Raw genomic sequence first — 21,887 nt, 5'->3', positions numbered from 1 at the left:
TAGTTAGACTACTCAGTGATACAGTTGCAACTTGCAAAATCCCAATGCACCATATTTAGGATTTGTTGTTGTTGTTGTTGTTGTGCATGCCTACAGCGTTGTTGAGTTGACAGTTAGTCACGATGTTTAGCATGTTGTCAGACTGGTATAAAATGTGAGGCCACACGATAAGAGTCTTGTCTCGAAGCCATGGCCAGTGTGTGTGTGTGTGTGTTCCTCCCTGCTCGGTTTGGAACGCACGGGGATTCAGGGAAATAGAAGGTTGAGATTTAATATGAGTTTGCGTGCTGTAGAAAAACATACAGTTTTATTTATTGTTACGATAATCACGTTGACAGAGATACTCAGGTAAGCAGAGGCTATGTGTCTTGTGGAGGTTGTAGCTACGTTAGCCGACTGACTTATAGTAATGGAGGATTTGGACCCTTAAATGAAGGAGGAGTCTCCAGTCCTTTATTTAGACCTTCCTTCAAATAGATATAAATATAGACTCGGCCAGAAGGACGAGCTCAGCAGCTCAGCAGCTTTCTCCTGACAAGAGGATTTTATTGGGCCCTTGTGTTTTATCTTCCACTATGATTTAAGGAAAATAAAACCTGACCAGGAAGTTCAAATCAAAATGAGGAAGATTTATATTGGTCCTTCCTGAAATAGCCCCAGGGACAATGTTGTTAAGTTGTAAATAAACCACGGACAAATTCCTCACCAGTCTCTGTCTCTGTGCTGTGAGGAACAGACACATTCCTCACCAGTCTCTGTGCTGTGAGGAACAGACATATCCCTCACCAGTCTCTGTCTCTGTGCTGTGAGGAACAGACACATTCCTCACCAGTGTCTGTCTCTGTGCTGTGAGGAACAGACATATCCCTCACCAGTCTCTGTGCTGTGAGGAACAGACATATCCCTCACCAGTGTCTGTCTCTGTGCTGTGAGGAACAGACACATTCCTCACCAGTCTCTGTCTCTGTGCTGTGAGGAACAGACACATTCCTCACCAGTCTCTGTCTCTGTGCTGTGAGGAACAGACATATCCCTCACCAGTCTCTGTGCTGTGAGGAACATACATGTCCCTCACCAGTCTCTGTGCTGTGAGGAACAGACATATCCCTCACCAGTCTCTGTCTCTGTGCTGTGAGGAACATACACATTCCTCACCAGTGTCTGTCTCTGTGCTGTGAGGAACAGACATATCCCTCACCAGTCTCTGTGCTGTGAGGAACAGACATGTCCCTCACCAGTCTCTGTGCTGTGAGGAACAGACATATCCCTCACCAGTCTCTGTCTCTGTGCTGTGAGGAACAGACACATTCCTCACCAGTGTCTGTCTCTGTGCTGTGAGGAACAGACATATCCCTCAACAGTCTCTGTGCTGTGAGGAACAGACATATCCCTCACCAGTGTCTGTCTCTGTGCTGTGAGGAACAGACACATTCCTCACCAGTCTCTGTGCTGTGAGGAACAGACATATCCCTTACCAGTGTCTGTCTCTGTGCTGTGAGGAACAGACACATTCCTCACCAGTCTCTGTCTCTGTGCTGTGAGGAACAGACACATTCCTCACCAGTGTCTGTGCTGTGAGGAACAGACACATTCCTCACCAGTCTCTGTCTCTGTGATGTGAGGAACAGACATATCCCTCACCAGTGTCTGTCTCTGTGCTGTGAGGAACAGACATATCCCTCACCAGTGTCTGTGCTGTGAGGAACAGACATATTCCTCACCAGTCTCTGTCTCTGTGCTGTGAGGAACAGACATATCCCTTACCAGTGTCTGTCTCTGTGCTGTGAGGAACAGACATAATTCTCACCAGTCTCTGTGCTGTGAGGAACAGACATAATTCTCACCAGTCTCTGTGCTGTGAGGAACAGACATATTCCTCACCAGTGTCTGTCTCTGTGCTGTGAGGAACAGACATATCCCTCACCAGTGTCTGTCTCTGTGCTGTGAGGAACAGACATATCCCTCACCAGTCTCTGTCTCTGTGCTGTGAGGAACAGACATATCCCTCACCAGTGTCTGTCTCTGTGCTGTGAGGAACAGACATATCCCTCACCAGTGTCTGTGCTGTGAGGAACAGACATATTCCTCACCAGTCTCTGTCTCTGTGCTGTGAGGAACAGACATATCCCTCACCAGTCTCTGTCTCTGTGCTGTGAGGAACAGACATATCCCTCACCAGTGTCTGTGCTGTGAGGAACAGACACATTCCTCACCAGTCTCTGTCTCTGTGCTGTGAGGAACAGACATATCCCTCACCAGTCTCTGTCTCTGTGCTGTGAGGAACAGACATATCCCTCACCAGTGTCTGTGCTGTGAGGAACAGACACATTCCTCACCAGTCTCTGTCTCTGTGCTGTGAGGAACAGACACATTCCTCACCAGTCTCTGTCTCTGTGCTCTAAGGAACAGACATGTCCCTCACCAGTCTCTGTGCTGTGAGGAACAGACATATCCCTCACCAGTCTCTGTGCTGTGAGGAACATACACATTCCTCACCAGTCTCTGTCTCTGTGCTGTGAGGAACAGACATATCCCTCACCAGTCTCTGTGCTGTGAGGAACAGACATGTCCCTCACCAGTCTCTGTCTCTGTGCTGTGAGGAACAGACATATCCCTCACCAGTGTCTGTGCTGTGAGGAACAGACACATTCCTCACCAGTGTCTGTCTCTGTGCTGTGAGGAACAGACATATCCCTCACCAGTCTCTGTGCTGTGAGGAACAGACATGTCCCTCACCAGTCTCTGTCTCTGTGCTGTGAGGAACAGACACATTCCTCACCAGTCTCTGTCTCTGTGATGTGAGGAACAGACATATCCCTCACCAGTGTCTGTCTCTGTGCTGTGCGGAACAGACATATCCCTCACCAGTGTCTGTGCTGTGAGGAACAGACATATTCCTCACCAGTCTCTGTCTCTGTGCTGTGAGGAACAGACATATCCCTTACCAGTGTCTGTCTCTGTGCTGTGAGGAACAGACATAATTCTCACCAGTCTCTGTGCTGTGAGGAACAGACATAATTCTCACCAGTCTCTGTGCTGTGAGGAACAGACATATTCCTCACCAGTGTCTGTCTCTGTGCTGTGAGGAACAGACATATCCCTCACCAGTCTCTGTCTCTGTGCTGTGAGGAACAGACATATCCCTCACCAGTGTCTGTCTCTGTGCTGTGAGGAACAGACATATCCCTCACCAGTGTCTGTGCTGTGAGGAACAGACATATTCCTCACCAGTCTCTGTCTCTGTGCTGTGAGGAACAGACATATCCCTCACCAGTCTCTGTCTCTGTGCTGTGAGGAACAGACATATCACTCACCAGTGTCTGTGCTGTGAGGAACAGACACATTCCTCACCAGTCTCTGTCTCTGTGCTGTGAGGAACAGACATATCCCTCACCAGTCTCTGTCTCTGTGCTGTGAGGAACAGACATATCCCTCACCAGTGTCTGTGCTGTGAGGAACAGACACATTCCTCACCAGTCTCTGTCTCTGTGCTGTGAGGAACAGACACATTCCTCACCAGTGTCTGTCTCTGTGCTGTGAGGAACAGACATATCCCTCACCAGTCTCTGTGCTGTGAGGAACAGACATATCCCTCACCAGTGTCTGTCTCTGTGCTGTGAGGAACAGACACATTCCTCACCAGTCTCTGTCTCTGTGCTGTGAGGAACAGACACATTCCTCACCAGTCTCTGTCTCTGTGCTGTGAGGAACAGACATATCCCTCACCAGTCTCTGTGCTGTGAGGAACATACATGTCCCTCACCAGTCTCTGTGCTGTGAGGAACAGACATATCCCTCACCAGTCTCTGTCTCTGTGCTGTGAGGAACATACACATTCCTCACCAGTGTCTGTCTCTGTGCTGTGAGGAACAGACATATCCCTCACCAGTCTCTGTGCTGTGAGGAACAGACATGTCCCTCACCAGTCTCTGTGCTGTGAGGAACAGACATATCCCTCACCAGTCTCTGTCTCTGTGCTGTGAGGAACAGACACATTCCTCACCAGTGTCTGTCTCTGTGCTGTGAGGAACAGACATATCCCTCAACAGTCTCTGTGCTGTGAGGAACAGACATATCCCTCACCAGTGTCTGTCTCTGTGCTGTGAGGAACAGACACATTCCTCACCAGTCTCTGTGCTGTGAGGAACAGACATATCCCTTACCAGTGTCTGTCTCTGTGCTGTGAGGAACAGACACATTCCTCACCAGTCTCTGTCTCTGTGCTGTGAGGAACAGACACATTCCTCACCAGTGTCTGTGCTGTGAGGAACAGACACATTCCTCACCAGTCTCTGTCTCTGTGATGTGAGGAACAGACATATCCCTCACCAGTGTCTGTCTCTGTGCTGTGAGGAACAGACATATCCCTCACCAGTGTCTGTGCTGTGAGGAACAGACATATTCCTCACCAGTCTCTGTCTCTGTGCTGTGAGGAACAGACATATCCCTTACCAGTGTCTGTCTCTGTGCTGTGAGGAACAGACATAATTCTCACCAGTCTCTGTGCTGTGAGGAACAGACATAATTCTCACCAGTCTCTGTGCTGTGAGGAACAGACATATTCCTCACCAGTGTCTGTCTCTGTGCTGTGAGGAACAGACATATCCCTCACCAGTGTCTGTCTCTGTGCTGTGAGGAACAGACATATCCCTCACCAGTCTCTGTCTCTGTGCTGTGAGGAACAGACATATCCCTCACCAGTGTCTGTCTCTGTGCTGTGAGGAACAGACATATCCCTCACCAGTGTCTGTGCTGTGAGGAACAGACATATTCCTCACCAGTCTCTGTCTCTGTGCTGTGAGGAACAGACATATCCCTCACCAGTCTCTGTCTCTGTGCTGTGAGGAACAGACATATCCCTCACCAGTGTCTGTGCTGTGAGGAACAGACACATTCCTCACCAGTCTCTGTCTCTGTGCTGTGAGGAACAGACATATCCCTCACCAGTCTCTGTCTCTGTGCTGTGAGGAACAGACATATCCCTCACCAGTGTCTGTGCTGTGAGGAACAGACACATTCCTCACCAGTCTCTGTCTCTGTGCTGTGAGGAACAGACACATTCCTCACCAGTCTCTGTCTCTGTGCTCTAAGGAACAGACATGTCCCTCACCAGTCTCTGTGCTGTGAGGAACAGACATATCCCTCACCAGTCTCTGTGCTGTGAGGAACATACACATTCCTCACCAGTCTCTGTCTCTGTGCTGTGAGGAACAGACATATCCCTCACCAGTCTCTGTGCTGTGAGGAACAGACATGTCCCTCACCAGTCTCTGTCTCTGTGCTGTGAGGAACAGACATATCCCTCACCAGTGTCTGTGCTGTGAGGAACAGACACATTCCTCACCAGTGTCTGTCTCTGTGCTGTGAGGAACAGACATATCCCTCACCAGTCTCTGTGCTGTGAGGAACAGACATGTCCCTCACCAGTCTCTGTCTCTGTGCTGTGAGGAACAGACACATTCCTCACCAGTCTCTGTCTCTGTGATGTGAGGAACAGACATATCCCTCACCAGTGTCTGTCTCTGTGCTGTGCGGAACAGACATATCCCTCACCAGTGTCTGTGCTGTGAGGAACAGACATATTCCTCACCAGTCTCTGTCTCTGTGCTGTGAGGAACAGACATATCCCTTACCAGTGTCTGTCTCTGTGCTGTGAGGAACAGACATAATTCTCACCAGTCTCTGTTCTGTGAGGAACAGACATAATTCTCACCAGTCTCTGTGCTGTGAGGAACAGACATATTCCTCACCAGTGTCTGTCTCTGTGCTGTGAGGAACAGACATATCCCTCACCAGTCTCTGTCTCTGTGCTGTGAGGAACAGACATATCCCTCACCAGTGTCTGTCTCTGTGCTGTGAGGAACAGACATATCCCTCACCAGTGTCTGTGCTGTGAGGAACAGACATATTCCTCACCAGTCTCTGTCTCTGTGCTGTGAGGAACAGACATATCCCTCACCAGTCTCTGTCTCTGTGCTGTGAGGAACAGACATATCACTCACCAGTGTCTGTGCTGTGAGGAACAGACACATTCCTCACCAGTCTCTGTCTCTGTGCTGTGAGGAACAGACATATCCCTCACCAGTCTCTGTCTCTGTGCTGTGAGGAACAGACATATCCCTCACCAGTGTCTGTGCTGTGAGGAACAGACACATTCCTCACCAGTCTCTGTCTCTGTGCTGTGAGGAACAGACACATTCCTCACCAGTCTCTGTCTCTGTGCTGTGAGGAACAGACATATCCCTCACCAGTCTCTGTCTCTGTGCTGTGAGGAACAGACACATTCCTCACCAGTCTCTGTCTCTGTGCTGTGAGGAACAGACATGTCCCTCACCAGTCTCTGTGCTGTGAGGAACAGACATATCCCTCACCAGTCTCTGTGCTGTGAGGAACAGACATATCCCTCACCAGTCTCTGTCTCTGTGCTGTGAGGAACATACACATTCCTCACCAGCGTCTGTCTCTGTGCTGTGAGGAACAGACATATCCCTCACCAGTCTCTGTGCTGTGAGGAACAGACATGTCCCTCACCAGTCTCTGTCTCTGTGCTGTGAGGAACAGACATATCCCTCACCAGTGTCTGTGCTGTGAGGAACAGACAGATTCCTCACCAGTGTCTGTCTCTGTGCTGTGAGGAACAGACATATCCCTCACCAGTCTCTGTGCTGTGAGGAACAGACATATCCCTCACCAGTGTCTGTCTCTGTGCTGTGAGGAACAGACACATTCCTCACCAGTCTCTGTGCTGTGAGGAACAGACATATCCCTTACCAGTGTCTGTCTCTGTGCTGTGAGGAACAGACACATTCCTCACCAGTCTCTGTCTCTGTGCTGTGAGGAACAGACACATTCCTCATCAGTCTCTGTGATGTGAGGAACAGACATATCCCTCACCAGTGTCTGTCTCTGTGCTGTGAGGAACAGACATATCCCTCACCAGTGTCTGTGCTGTGAGGAACAGACATATTCCTCACCAGTCTCTGTCTCTGTGCTGTGAGGAACAGACATATCCCTTACCAGTGTCTGTCTCTGTGCTGTGAGGAACAGACACATTCCTCACCAGTCTCTGTCTCTGTGCTGTGAGGAACAGACACATTCCTCACCAGTCTCTGTCTCTGTGATGTGAGGAACAGACATATCCCTCACCAGTGTCTGTCTCTGTGCTGTGAGGAACAGACATATCCCTCACCAGTGTCTGTGCTGTGAGGAACAGACATATTCCTCACCAGTCTCTGTCTCTGTGCTGTGAGGAACAGACATATCCCTTACCAGTGTCTGTCTCTGTGCTGTGAGGAACAGACATAATTCTCACCAGTCTCTGTGCTGTGAGGAACAGACATAATTCTCACCAGTCTCTGTGCTGTGAGGAACAGACATAATTCTCACCAGTCTCTGTCTCTGTGCTGTGAGGAACAGACATATTCCTCACCAGTCTCTGTCTCTGTGCTGTGAGGAACAGACATATCCCTCACCAGTCTCTGTCTCTGTGCTGTGAGGAACAGACATATCCCTCACCAGTGTCTGTGCTGTGAGGAACAGACACATTCCTCACCAGTCTCTGTCTCTGTGCTGTGAGGAACAGACATATCCCTCACCAGTCTCTGTCTCTGTGCTGTGAGGAACAGACATATCCCTCACCAGTGTCTGTGCTGTGAGGAACAGACACATTCCTCACCAGTCTCTGTCTCTGTGCTGTGAGGAACAGACACATTCCTCACCAGTCTCTGTCTCTGTGCTGTGAGGAACTTACACATTCCTCACCAGTCTCTGTCTCTGTGCTGTGAGGAACAGACATGTCCCTCACCAGTCTCTGTGCTGTGAGGAACAGACATATCCCTCACCAGTCTCTGTGCTGTGAGGAACAGACATATCCCTCACCAGTCTCTGTCTCTGTGCTGTGAGGAACAGACATGTCCCTCACCAGTGTCTGTCTCTGTGCTGTGAGGAACAGACATATCCCTCACCAGTCTCTGTGCTGTGAGGAACAGACATATCCCTCACCAGTCTCTGTCTCTGTGCTGTGAGGAACAGACATGTCCCTCACCAGTGTCTGTCTCTGTGCTGTGAGGAACAGACATATCCCTCACCAGTGTCTGTCTCTGTGCTGTGAGGAACAGACATATCCCTCACCAGTCTCTGTGCTGTGAGGAACAGACATATCCCTCACCAGTCTCTGTCTCTGTGCTGTGAGGAACAGACATGTCCCTCACCAGTCTCTGTGCTGTGAGGAACAGACATATCCCTCACCAGTCTCTGTGCTGTGAGGAACAGACATATCCCTCACCAGTGTCTGTGCTGTGAGGAACAGACATATCCCTCACCAGTCTCTGTCTCTGTGCTGTGAGGAACAGACACATTCCTCACCAGTCTCTGTGCTGTGAGGAACAGACATATCCCTTACCAGTGTCTGTCTCTGTGCTGTGAGGAACAGACACATTCCTCACCAGTCTCTGTGATGTGAGGAACAGACACATTCCTCACCAGTCTCTGTCTCTGTGCTGTGAGGAACAGACATATCCCTCACCAGTCTCTGTCTCTGTGCTGTGAGGAACAGACATATCCCCCACCAGTCTCTGTCTCTGTGCTGTGAGGAACAGACATATCCCTCACCAGTCCTTGTCTCTGTGCTGTGAGGAACAGACATATCCCCCACCAGTCTCTGTCTCTGTGCTGTGAGGAACAGACATATCCCTCACCAGTCCTTGTCTCTGTGCTGTGAGGAACAGACATAATCCTCACCAGTCTCTGTCTCTGTGCTGTGAGGAACAGACACATTCCTCACCAGTCTCTGTGCTGTGAGGAACAGACACATTTCTCACCAGTCTCTGTGTCTGTGCTCAGGACAGGTATAATCAATGGTCATGTGTCTAACTCCACTGTTCTCTAAGTACTGATACTATTTAATCTAATCTGCTACTTGTCAGGTTCAGACAGTGTTAGGTGTTGTAGCTGGTCACACAATGTGTAGACTGTATCATAAATTCACAATTTCGCTTTCTGATTTACTCAACTATTTACCTCTAGTCATCCAAAAAACAAGTACATAGATTTGACCGAATCTGCAAAACTAACTTTCACTGGGGAGGGGGGGGGGGGGGGGAATTGGTGTCTTTCCCAATACAATTGTGAGACAATGTAGTCTATCAATCAGTAGTCTAACGAAGAATTATGCAACTTAACGCAGCTACACTGGTAGTTGGAATCATGTCATTGTAGCTACGCTCCCTGTCAGGCCTGTCCCCTGTTCTAGTAGTCCTGGTGTCTATTCCAGTAGCTACGCTCCCTGTCAGGGCCTGTCCCCTGTTCTAGTAGTCCTGGTGTCTATTCCAGTAGCTACGCTCCCTGTCAGGGCCTGTCCCCTGTTCTAGTAGTCCTGGTGTCTATTCCAGTAGCTACGGTCCCTGTCAGGGCTGTCCCCTGTTCTAGTAGTCCTGGTGTCTATTCCAGTAGCTACGCTCCCTGTTAGGGCCTGTCGTTTGTTCTAGTAGTCCTGGTGTCTATTCCAGTAGCTACGCTCCCTGTCAGGGCCTGTCGTTTGTTCTAGTAGTCCTGGTGTCTATTCCAGTAGCTACGCTCCCTGTCAGGGCCTGTCGTTTGTTCTAGTAGTCCTGGTGTCTATTCCAGTAGCTACGCTCCCTGTCAGGGCCTGTCCCCTGTTCTAGTAGTCCTGGTGTCTATTCCAGTAGCTACGGTCCCTGTCAGGGCTGTCCCCTGTTCTAGTAGTCCTGGTGTCTATTCCAGTAGCTACGCTCCCTGTTAGGGCCTGTCGTTTGTTCTAGTAGTCCTGGTGTCTATTCCAGTAGCTACGCTCCCTGTCAGGGCCTGTCGTTTGTTCTAGTAGTCCTGGTGTCTATTCCAGTAGCTACGCTCCCTGTCAGGGCCTGTCGTTTGTTCTAGTAGTCCTGGTGTCTATTCCAGTAGCTACGCTCACTGTCAGGGCCTGTCGTTTGTTCTAGTAGTCCTGGTGTCTATTCCAGTAGCTACGCTCCCTGTCAGGGCCTGTCGTTTGTTCTAGTAGTCCTGGTGTCTATTCCAGTAGCTACGCTCACTGTCAGGGCCTGTCCCCTGTTCTAGTAGTCCTGGTGTCTATTCCAGTAGCTACGCTCCCTGTCAGGGCCTGTCGTTTGTTCTAGTAGTCCTGGTGTCTATTCCAGTAGCTACGCTCCCTGTCAGGGCCTGTCGTTTGTTCTAGTAGTCCTGGTGTCTATTCCAGTAGCTACGCTTCCTGTCAGGGCCTGTCGTTTGTTCTAGTAGTCCTGGTGTCTATTCCAGTAGCTACACTCCCTGTCAGGGCCTGTCGTTTGTTCTAGTAGTCCTGGTGTCTATTCCAGTAGCTACGCTCACTGTCAGGGCCTGTCCTTTGTTCTAGTAGTCCTGGTGTCTATTCCAGTAGCTACGCTCACTGTCAGGGCCTGTCCTTTGTTCTAGTAGTCCTGGTGTCTATTCCAGTAGCTACGCTCACTGTCAGGGCCTGTTGTTTGTTCTAGTAGTCCTGGTGTCTATTCCAGTAGCTACACTCCCTGTCAGGGCCTGTCGTTTGTTCTAGTAGTCCTGGTGTCTATTCCAGTAGCTACGCTCACTGTCAGGGCCTGTCCTTTGTTCTAGTAGTCCTGGTGTCTAATTCCAGTAGCTACGCTCACTGTCAGGGCCTGTCCTTTGTTCTAGTAGTCCTGGTGTCTATTCCAGTAGCTACGCTCACTGTCAGGGCCTGTTGTTTGTTCTAGTAGTCCTGGTGTCTATTCCAGTAGCTACACTCCCTGTCAGGGCCTGTCGTTTGTTCTAGTAGTCCTGGTGTCTATTCCAGTAGCTACGCTCACTGTCAGAGCCTGTCCTTTGTTCTAGTAGTCCTGGTGTCTATTCCAGTAGCTACACTCCCTGTCAGGGCCTGTCCCCTGTTCTAGTAGTCCTGGTGTCTATTCCAGTAGCTACACTCCCTGTCAGGGCTGTCTCCTGTTCTAGTAGTCCTGGTGTCCATTCCTGTAGCTACACTCCCTGTCAAGCCTGTCGTTTGTTCTAGTAGTCCTGGTGTCTATTCCAGTAGCTACGCTCCCTGTCAGGGCCTGTCATTTGTTCTAGTAGTCCTGGTGTCTATTCCAGTAGCTACGCTCCCTGTCAGGGCCTGTCGTTTGTTCTAGTAGTCCTGGTGTCTATTCCAGTAGCTACGCTTCCTGTCAGGGCCTGTCGTTTGTTCTAGTAGTCCTGGTGTCTATTCCAGTAGCTACACTCCCTGTCAGGGCTGTCCCCTGTTCTAGTAGTCCTGGTGTCTATTCCAGTAGCTACACTCCCTGTCAGGGCTGTCCCCTGTTCTAGTAGTCCTGGTGTCTATTCCAGTAGCTACGCTCCCTGTCAAGCCTGTCCCCTGTTCTAGTAGTCCTGGTGTCTATTCCAGTAGCTACACTCCCTGTCAGGCCTGTCCTTTGTTCTAGTAGTCCTGGTGTCTATTCCAGTAGCTACGCTCCCTGTCAGGGCTGTCTCCTGTTCTAGTAGTCCTGGTGTCTATTCCAGTAGCTACTCTCCCTGTCAGGGCTGTCTCCTGTTCTAGTAGTCCTGGTGTCTATTCCAGTAGCTACGCTCCCTGTCAAGCCTGTCGTTTGTTCTAGTAGTCCTGGTGTCTATTCCAGTAGCTACACTCCCTGTCAGGGCCTGTCGTTTGTTCTAGTAGTCCTGGTGTCTATTCCAGTAGCTACGCTCCCTGTCAAGCCTGTCGTTTGTTCTAGTAGTCCTGGTGTCTATTCCAGTAGCTACACTCCCTGTCAGGGCCTGTCGTTTGTTCTAGTAGTCCTGGTGTCTATTCCAGTAGCTACGCTCCCTGTCAGGGCCTGTCCCCTGTTCTAGTAGTCCTGGTGTCTATTCCAGTAGCTACGCTCCCTGTCAGGGCTGTCTCCTGTTCTAGTAGTCCTGGTGTCTATTCCAGTAGCTACGCTCCCTGTCAGGCCTGTCTCCTGTTCTAGCAGTCCTGGTGTCTATTCCAGTAGCTACACTCCCTGTCAGGCCTGTCCTTTGTTCTAGTAGTCCTGGTGTCTATTCCAGTAGCTACACTCCCTGTCAGGCCTGTCCTTTGTTCTAGTAGTCCTGGTGTCTATTCCAGTAGCTACGCTCCCTGTCAGGCCTGTCCTTTGTTCTAGTAGTCCCGGTGCCCATTCCAGTAGCTACACTCCCTGTCAGGGCCTGTTGTTTGTTCTAGTAGTCCTGGTGTCTATTCCAGTAGCTACGCTCCCTGTCAGGCCTGTCCTTTGTTCTAGTAGTCCTGGTGTCTATTCCAGTAGCTACACTCCCTGTCAGGCCTGTCCTTTGTTCTAGTAGTCCCGGTGCCCATTCCAGTAGCTACGCTCCCTGTCAGGCCTGTCCCCTGTTCTAGTAGTCCTGGTGTCTATTCCAGTAGCTACACTCCCTGTCAAGCCTGTCGTTTGTTCAAGTAGTCCTGGTGTCTATTCCAGTAGCTACGCTCCCTGTCAGGCCTGTCCCCTGTTCTAGTAGTCCTGGTGTCTATTCCAGTAGCTACACTCCCTGTCAGGCCTGTCCCCTGTTCTAGTAGTCCTGGTGTCTATTCCAGTAGCTACGCTCCCTGTCAGGCCTGTCGTTTGTTCAAGTAGTCCTGGTGTCTATTCCAGTAGCTACGCTCCCTGTCAGGCCTGTCCCCTGTTCAAGTAGTCCCGGTGCCCATTCCAGGCACGTCACTGGCAGTAACAGTTGCTCCATGTGTTCCAGACAGTCATTGTTATCCAGAGAGGAGGAGGACAGAGACACAATAAGGTCACATGTTCAGGTGTTATTAGTGGTAGAATTGGCCCATCTAATGCTGTCAAGGTTGCTAGCTCTCTGTCCACTCAGTTATTGACTGTTCTGTTTCTTCTCCTGTTTGTCCCGACCTGAACTAACCTCATTAGTGTTGACTCAAACACATCTGTTCCGGAACTAGAACCTCTACAGTACAGAGAGGTGGTGTAGACATCTGTTCCGGAACCAGAACCTCTACAGTACAGAGAGGTGGTGTAGACATCTGTTGTGGAACCAGAACCTCTACAGTACAGAGAGGTGGTGTAGACATCTGTTCCGGAACCAGAACCTCTACAGTACAGAGAGGTGGTGTAGACATCTGTTCCGGAACCAGAACCTCTACAGTACAGAGAGGTGGTGTAGACATCTGTTCCGGAACCAGAACCTCTACAGTACAGAGAGGTGGTGAAGACATCTGTTGTGGAACCAGAACCTCTACAGTACAGAGAGGTGGTGTAGACATCTGTTCCGGAACTAGAACCTCTACAGTACAGAGAGGTGGTGTAGACATCTGTTCCGGAACCAGAACCTCTACAGTACAGAGAGGTGGTGTAGACATCTGTTCCGGAACTAGAACCTCTACAGTACAGAAAGGTGGTGTAGACATCTGTTCCGGAACCAGAACCTCTACAGTACAGAGAGGTGGTGTAGACATCTGTTCCGGAACTAGAACCTCTACAGTACAGAGAGGTGGTGTAGACATCTGTTCCGGAACTAGAACCTCTACAGTACAGAGAGGTGGTGTAGACATCTGTTCCGGAACCAGAACCTCTACAGTACAGAGAGGTGGTGTAGACATCTGTTCCGGAACTAGAACCTCTACAGTACAGACAGGTGGTGTAGACATCTGTTCCGGAACCAGAACCTGTACAGTACAGAGAGGTGGTGTAGACATCTGTTCCGGAACTAGAACCTCTACAGTACAGAGAGGTGGTGTAGACATCTGTTCCGGAACTAGAACCTGTACAGTACAGAGAGGTGGTGTAGACATCTGTTCCGGAACTAGAACCTCTACAGTACAGACAGGTGGTGTAGACATCTGTTCCGGAACCAGAACCTGTACAGTACAGAGAGGTGGTGTAGACATCTGTTCCGGAACTAGAACCTCTACAGTACAGAGAGGTGGTGTAGACATCTGTTCCGGAACTAGAACCTGTACAGTACAGAGAGGTGGTGTAGACATCTGTTCCGGAACTAGAACCTCTACAGTACAGACAGGTGGTGTAGACATCTGTTCCGGAACCAGAACCTGTACAGTACAGAGAGGTGGTGTAGACATCTGTTCTGGAACCAGAACCTCTACAGTACAGAGAGGTGGTGTAGACATCTGTTCCGGAACTAGAACCTCTACGGTACAGAGAGGTGGTGTAGACATCTGTTCCGGAACTAGAACCTGTACAGTACAGAGAGGTGGTGTAGACATCTGTTCTGGAACCAGAACCTCTACAGTACAGAGAGGTGGTGAAGACATCTGTTCCGGAACTAGAACCTGTACAGTACAGAGAGGTGGTGTAGACATCTGTTCCGGAACTAGAACCTCTACAGTACAGAGAGGTGGTGAAGACATCTGTTGTGGAACCAGAACCTGTACAGTACAGAGAGGTGGTGAAGACATCTGTTGTGGAACCAGAACCTCTACAGTACAGAGAGGTGGTGTAGACATCTGTTCCGGAACTAGAACCTGTACAGTACAGAGAGGTGGTGTAGACATCTGTTCCGGAACTAGAACCTGTACAGTACAGAGAGGTGGTGTAGACATCTGTTCCGGAACCAGAACCTCTACAGTACAGAGAGGTGGTGAAGACATCTGTTGTGGAACCAGAACCTCTACAGTACAGAGAGGTGGTGTAGACATCTGTTCCGGAACCAGAACCTCTACAGTACAGAGAGGTGGTGTAGACATCTGTTCCGGAACTAGAACCTGTACAGTACAGAGAGGTGGTGAAGACATCTGTTGTGGAACCAGAACCTCTACAGTACAGAGAGGTGGTGTAGACATCTGTTCCGGAACTAGAACCTGTACAGTACAGAGAGGTGGTGAAGACATCTGTTGTGGAACCAGAACCTCTACAGTACAGAGAGGTGGTGAAGACATCTGTTGTGGAACCAGAACCTCTACAGTACAGAGAGGTGGTGTAGACATCTGTTCCGGAACCAGAACCTCTACAGTACAGAGAGGTGGTGAAGACATCTGTTGTGGAACCAGAACCTCTACAGTACAGAGAGGTGGTGAAGACATCTGTTCCGGAACCAGAACCTCTACAGTACAGAGAGGTGGTGTAGACATCTGTTCCGGAACCAGAACCTCTACAGTACAGAAAGGTGGTGTAGACATCTGTTCCGGAACCAGAACCTCTACAGTACAGAGAGGTGGTGAAGACATCTGTTGTGGAACCAGAACCTCTACAGTACAGAGAGGTGGTGAAGACATCTGTTCCGGAACCAGAACCTCTACAGTACAGAAAGGTGGTGTAGACATCTGTTCCGGAACTAGAACCTCTACAGTACAGAGAGGTGGCGAAGACATCTGTTCCAGAACCTCTACAGTACAGAGAGGTGGTGAAGACATCTGTTGTGGAACCAGAACCTCTACAGTACAGAGAGGTGGTGAAGACATCTGTTCCGGAACCAGAACCTCTACAGTACAGACAGGTGGTGTAGACATCTGTTCCGGAACCAGAACCTCTACAGTACAGAAAGGTGGTGTAGACATCTGTTCCGGAACCAGAACCTCTACAGTACAGAGAGGTGGTGAAGACATCTGTTGTGGAACCAGAACCTCTACAGTACAGAGAGGTGGTGAAGACATCTGTTCCGGAACCAGAACCTCTACAGTACAGAGAGGTGGTGAAGACATCTGTTGTGGAACCAGAACCTCTACAGTACAGAGAGGTGGTGTAGACATCTGTTCCGGAACCAGAACCTCTACAGTACAGAGAGGTGGTGTAGACATCTGTTCCGGAACTAGAACCTCTACAGTACAGAGAGGTGGCGAAGCAAGGCCTCTTAGTGGAACACAACGCTGGGAGCAAAACACAGCTCTCCTCCTCCCAAACGGCCCCCTATTCCCTATCTAGTGCCCTAGCTGTGACCAAAGCCCATCGGCTCTATATGAGAATAGGCAGCTATTTGAGACATATTTGCAGTCAGATGTTATCACTCTCTTAGTTGGGACACTAGGGGTGGTGAGGGCGGGTGATAAATGACTGAGGTACCCCCGGCCGTCTGCAGAGAGCTGGGTCTTGTTCATCGTGCCCCAAACGGACTGAAACAGGGAGGGACTGAACACGTGTGGTTTGTGTGTGTGGTTTAGGCTACAGACCAGTGGTATCCTGTAATCTGCAGCTGTCGTCCTCTCTACCCTCTCCCTGACATGCCCCCCAATTCCTGTCCACATCATGTCCCTGTTATCCAACCAAGACACAGGACAAGTGTTAAAATGACAGCATTTAGAACAGCTATTTAGACACACACACACACACACTGTAGATTGTCTCAGAGGCATGGCTGATCATTTCACAAACACACTAGTTGAACATGATGTGACTGTGTGTAGATAACTATTTTAGTAAGTGTTGTATAAGTATGGTGGAATAACTCTAGTTGACATGGTGGAATAACTCTAGTTGACATGGTGGAATAACTCTAGTTGACATGGTGGAATAACTCTGGTTGACATGGTGGAATAACTCTAGTTGACATGGTGGAACAACTCTAGTTGACATAGTGGAATAACTCTAGTTGACATGGTGGAATAACTCTAGTTGACTTGGTGGAATAACTCTAGTTGACATGGTGGAATAACTCTAGTTGACATGGTGGAATAACTCTAGTTGACATGGTGGAATAACTCTAGTTGACATGGAGGAATAACTCTAGTTGACATGGTGGAATAACTCTAGTTGACATGGTGGAACAACTCTAGTTGACATAGTGGAATTACTCTAGTTGACATGGTGGAATAACTCTAGTTGACTTGGTGGAATAACTCTAGTTGACATGGTGGAATAACTCTAGTTGACATGGTGGAATAACTCTAGTTGACAAGGTGGAATACCTCTAGTTGACATGGTGGAATAACTCTAGTTGACATGGAGGAATAACTCTAGTTGACTTGGTGGAATAACTAGTTGACATGGTGGAATAACTCTAGTTGACTTGGTGGAATAACTCTAGTTGACATGGTGGAATAACTAGTTGACATGGTGGAATAACTCTAGTTGACATGGTGGAACAACTCTAGTTGACATAGTGGAATAACTCTAGTTGACATGGTGGAATAACTCTAGTTGACTTGGTGGAATAACTCTAGTTGACATGGTGGAATAACTCTAGTTGACATGGTGGAATAACTCTAGTTGACATGGAGGAATAACTCTAGTTGACATGGTGGAATAACTCTAGTTGACATGGTGGAACAACTCTAGTTGACATAGTGGAATAACTCTAGTTGACATGGTGGAATAACTCTAGTTGACTTGGTGGAATAACTCTAGTTGACATGGTGGAATAACTCTAGTTGACATGGTGGAATAACTCTAGTTGACAAGGTGGAATACCTCTAGTTGACATGGTGGAATAACTCTAGTTGACATGGAGGAATAACTCTAGTTGACTTGGTGGAATAACTAGTTGACATGGTGGAATAACTCTAGTTGACTTGGTGGAATAACTCTAGTTGACATGGTGGAATAACTAGTTGACTTGGTGGAATAACTCTAGTTGACATGGTGGAATAACTCTGGTTGACATGGAGGAATAACTAGTTGACTTGGTGGAATAACTCTAGTTGACATGGTGGAATAACTCTGGTTGACATGGAGGAATAACTAGTTGACATGGTGGAATAACTCTGGTTGACATGGAGGAATAACTAGTTGACTTGGTGGAATAACTCTGGTTGACATGGAGGAATAACTCGTTGACATGGTGTAATAACTCTAGTTGACATGGTGGAATAACTAGTTGACATGGAGGAATAACTCTAGTTGACTTGGTGGAATAACTCTAGTTGACATGGTGGAATAACTCTGGTTGACATGGAGGAATAACTAGTTGACATGGTGGAATAACTCTAGTTGACATGGAGGAATAACTCTAGTTGACATGGTGGAATAACTAGTTGACATGGTGGAATAACTCTAGTTGACATGGTGGAATAGCTCTAGTTAACATGGTGGAATAACTCTAGTTGATATAGTGGAATAACTCTAGTTGACATGGTGGAATAACTCTAGTTGACATGGTGGAATAACTCTGGTTGACATGGTGGAATAACTCTAGTTGACATGGTGGAACAACTCTAGTTGACATAGTGGAAGCATACAGCTCCCCCACCTCTCAATTCTGTTCTGTAGTACAGAGACCAGCTGACAACCACGTCTCAACCCTGTTCTGTAGTACAGAGACCAGCTGACAACCACCTCAACCCTGTTCTGTAGTACAGAGACCAGCTGACAACCACCTCAACCCTGTTCTGTAGTACAGAGACCAGCTGACAACCACCTCAACCCTGTTCTGTAGTACAGAGACCAGCTGACAACCACCTCTCAACCCTGTTCTGTAGTACAGAGACCAGCTGACAACCACCTCAACCCTGTTCTGTAGTACAGAGACCAGCTGACAACCACCTCTCAACCCTGTTCTGTAGTACAGAGACCAGCTGACAACCACCTCTCAACCCTGTTCTGTAGTACAGAGACCAGCTGACAACCACCTCTCAACCCTGTTCTGTAGTACAGAGACCAGCTGACAACCACGTCTCAACCCTGTTCTGTAGTACAGAGACCAGCTGACAACCACGTCTCAACCCTGTTCTGTAGTACAGAGACCAGCTGACAACCACCTCAACCCTGTTCTGTAGTACAGAGACCAGCTGACAACCACCTCTCAACCCTGTTCTGTAGTACAGAGACCAGCTGACAACCACCTCTCAACCCTGTTCTGTAGTACAGAGACCAGCTGACAACCACCTCTCAACCCTATTCTGTAGTACAGAGACCAGCTGACAACCACCTCAATCCTGTTCTGTAGTACAGAGACCAGCTGACAACCACCTCAACCCTGTTCTGTAGTACAGAGACCAGCTGACAACCACCTCTCAACCCTGTTCTGTAGTACAGAGACCAGCTTACAACCACCTCAACCCTGTTCTGTAGTACAGAGACCAGCTGACAACCACCTCTCAACCCTGTTCTGTAGTACAGAGACCAGCTGACAACCACCTCTCAACCCTGTTCTGTAGTACAGAGACCAGCTGACAACCACCTCTCAACCCTGTTCTGTAGTACAGAGACCAGCTGACAACCACCTCTCAACCCTGTTCTGTAGTACAGAGACCAGCTGACAACCACCTCAACCCTGTTCTGTAGTACAGAGACCAGCTGACAACCACCTCAACCCTGTTCTGTAGTACAGAGACCAGCTGACAACCACCTCAACCCTGTTCTGTAGTACAGAGACCAGCTGACAACCACCTCAACCCTGTTCTGTAGTACAGAGACCAGCTGACAACCACCTCAACCCTGTTCTGTAGTACAGAGACCAGCTGACAACCACTTCTCAACCCTGTTCTGTAGTACAGAGACCAGCTGACAACCACCTCAACCCTGTTCTGTAGTACAGAGACCAGCTGACAACCACCTCAACCCTGTTCTGTAGTACAGAGACCAGCTGACAACCACCTCTCAACCCTGTTCTGTAGTACAGAGACCAGCTGACAACCACCTCAACCCTGTTCTGTAGTACAGAGACCAGCTGACAACCACCTCAACCCTGTTCTGTAGTACAGAGACCAGCTGACAACCACCTCTCAACCCTGTTCTGTAGTACAGAGACCAGCTGACAACCACCTCAACCCTGTTCTGTAGTACAGAGACCAGCTGACAACCACCTCTCAACCCTGTTCTGTAGTACAGAGACCAGCTGACAACCACCTCTCAACCTTGTTCTGTAGTACAGAGACCAGCTGACAACCACCTCTCAACCCTGTTCTGTAGTACAGAGACCAGCTGACAACCACCTCAACCCTGTTCTGTAGTACAGAGACCAGCTGACAACCACCTCTCAACCCTGTTCTGTAGTACAGAGACCAGCTGACAACCACCTCTCAACCCTGTTCTGTAGTACAGAGACCAGCTGACAACCACCTCAACCCTGTTCTGTAGTACAGAGACCAGCTGACAACCACCTCAACCCTGTTCTGTAGTACAGAGACCAGCTGACAACCACCTCAACCCTGTTCTGTAGTACAGAGACCAGCTGACAACCACTTCTCAACCCTGTTCTGTAGTACAGAGACCAGCTGACAACCACCTCAACCCTGTTCTGTAGTACAGAGACCAGCTGACAACCACCTCTCAACCCTGTTCTGTAGTACAGAGACCAGCTGACAACCACCTCTCAACCCTGTTCTGTAGTACAGAGACCAGCTGACAACCACCTCAACCCTGTTCTGTAGTACAGAGACCAGCTGACAACCACCTCTCAACCCTGTTCTGTAGTACAGAGACCAGCTGACAACCACCTCAACCCTGTTCTGTAGTACAGAGACCAGCTGACAACCACCTCTCAACCCTGTTCTGTAGTACAGAGACCAGCTGACAACCACCTCTCAACCTTGTTCTGTAGTACAGAGACCAGCTGACAACCACCTCTCAACCTTGTTCTGTAGTACAGAGACCAGCTGACAACCACCTCTCAACCCTGTTCTGTAGTACAGAGACCAGCTGACAACATACAGGCATCAGAAACAGGGTGACATGCTGAACATTTCAGAAGGGGTCTATAGTTTATGACCGTGGTGCTTTAAAAAGACACACAATGTACGCCTGTGCATTTACATCAAGGACATGCTGGGACTGACTGTCCCCTTAACCCAGAGGAATGGTACCAGCTCTGTCCTGTCTATTTTCCAGGGGACTGACTGTCCCCTTAACCCAGAGGAATGGTACCAGCTCTGTCCTGTCTATTTTCCAGGGGACTGACTGTCCCCTTAACCCAGAGGAATGGTACCAGCTCTGTCCTGTCTCTGTTCCAGGGGACTGACTGTCCCCTTAACCCAGAGGAATGGTACCAGCTCTGTCCTGTCTCTGTTCCAGGGGACTGACTGTCCCCTTAACCCAGAGGACTAGTACCAGCTCTGTCCTGTCTCTGTTCCAGGGGACTGACTGTCCCCTTAACCCAGAGGAATGGTACCAGCTCTGTCCTGTCTCTATTCCAGGGGACTGACTGTCCCCTTAACCCAGAGGACTTGTACCAGCTCTGTCCTGTCTCTGTTCCAGGGGACTGACTGTCCCCTTAACCCAGAGGACTAGTACCAGCTCTGTCCTGTCTCTGACCCAGGGGACTAGTACCAGCTCTGGCCTGTCTCTGACCCAGGGGACTAGTACCAGCTCTGGCCTGTCTCTGACCCAGGGGACTAGTACCAGCTCTGTCCTGTCTCTGACCCAGGGGACTAGTACCAGCTCTGTCCTGTCTCTGACCCAGGGGACTAGTACCAGCTCTGGCCTGTCTCTGTTCCAGGACAAGCCGATGTGTTTCGTTAAAAGTCATTCCCTGCCACAGTGTGTATTGGTATCATAGCTACAGTACAGTTAGTAGGAGCTAGCAGGCTGTTTGTGCTACACCGTTCTCTCTCTATCCAGGGATCTGCCATCTGGTCCGAACAACAAGCAAGTCCACCAGGGTCTGTTAAAGGAAAGCCAAGTAGCAGAACGCTTGTTCTCCCCTCACAATACAACACCTCTAGGAGACCAGTCTCTAGTACTGTCCTCTGATAGGTTGTGATGAATTATCACACAGTGACCTCTAGGAGAATAGTCTCTGTTACTGTCCTCTGATAGGTTGTGATGAATTATCACACAGTGACCTCTAGGAGACCAGTCTCTGTTACTGTCCTCTGATACGTTGTGATGAATTATCACACAGTGACCTCTAGGAGACTAGTCTCTAGTACTGTCCTCTGATAGGTTGTGATGAATTATCACACAGTGACCTCTAGGAGACCAGTCTCTGTTACTGTCCTCTGATAGGTTGTGATGAATTATCACACAGTGACCTCTAGGAGACCAGTCTCTGTTACTGTCCTCTGATATATTGTGATGAATTAT

General features: G+C 49.1%; 1 protein-coding gene across 3 annotated transcripts in view; it reads left to right on the top strand.

Annotated features, from left to right (window-relative positions):
• The window catches only part of LOC110499732 (dual specificity tyrosine-phosphorylation-regulated kinase 2), a 37,469-nt gene that overhangs the window by 3,419 nt on the left and 12,163 nt on the right, over positions 1-21,887 (top strand). The window lies entirely within an intron of this gene.

Source organism: Oncorhynchus mykiss, unplaced genomic scaffold (assembly GCF_057628025.1).
Source record: "Oncorhynchus mykiss isolate SJ-2025 unplaced genomic scaffold, ASM5762802v1 scaffold106, whole genome shotgun sequence".
NCBI lineage: Eukaryota > Metazoa > Chordata > Actinopteri > Salmoniformes > Salmonidae > Oncorhynchus > Oncorhynchus mykiss.
This window is presented reverse-complemented; position numbering and strand designations above follow the sequence as displayed.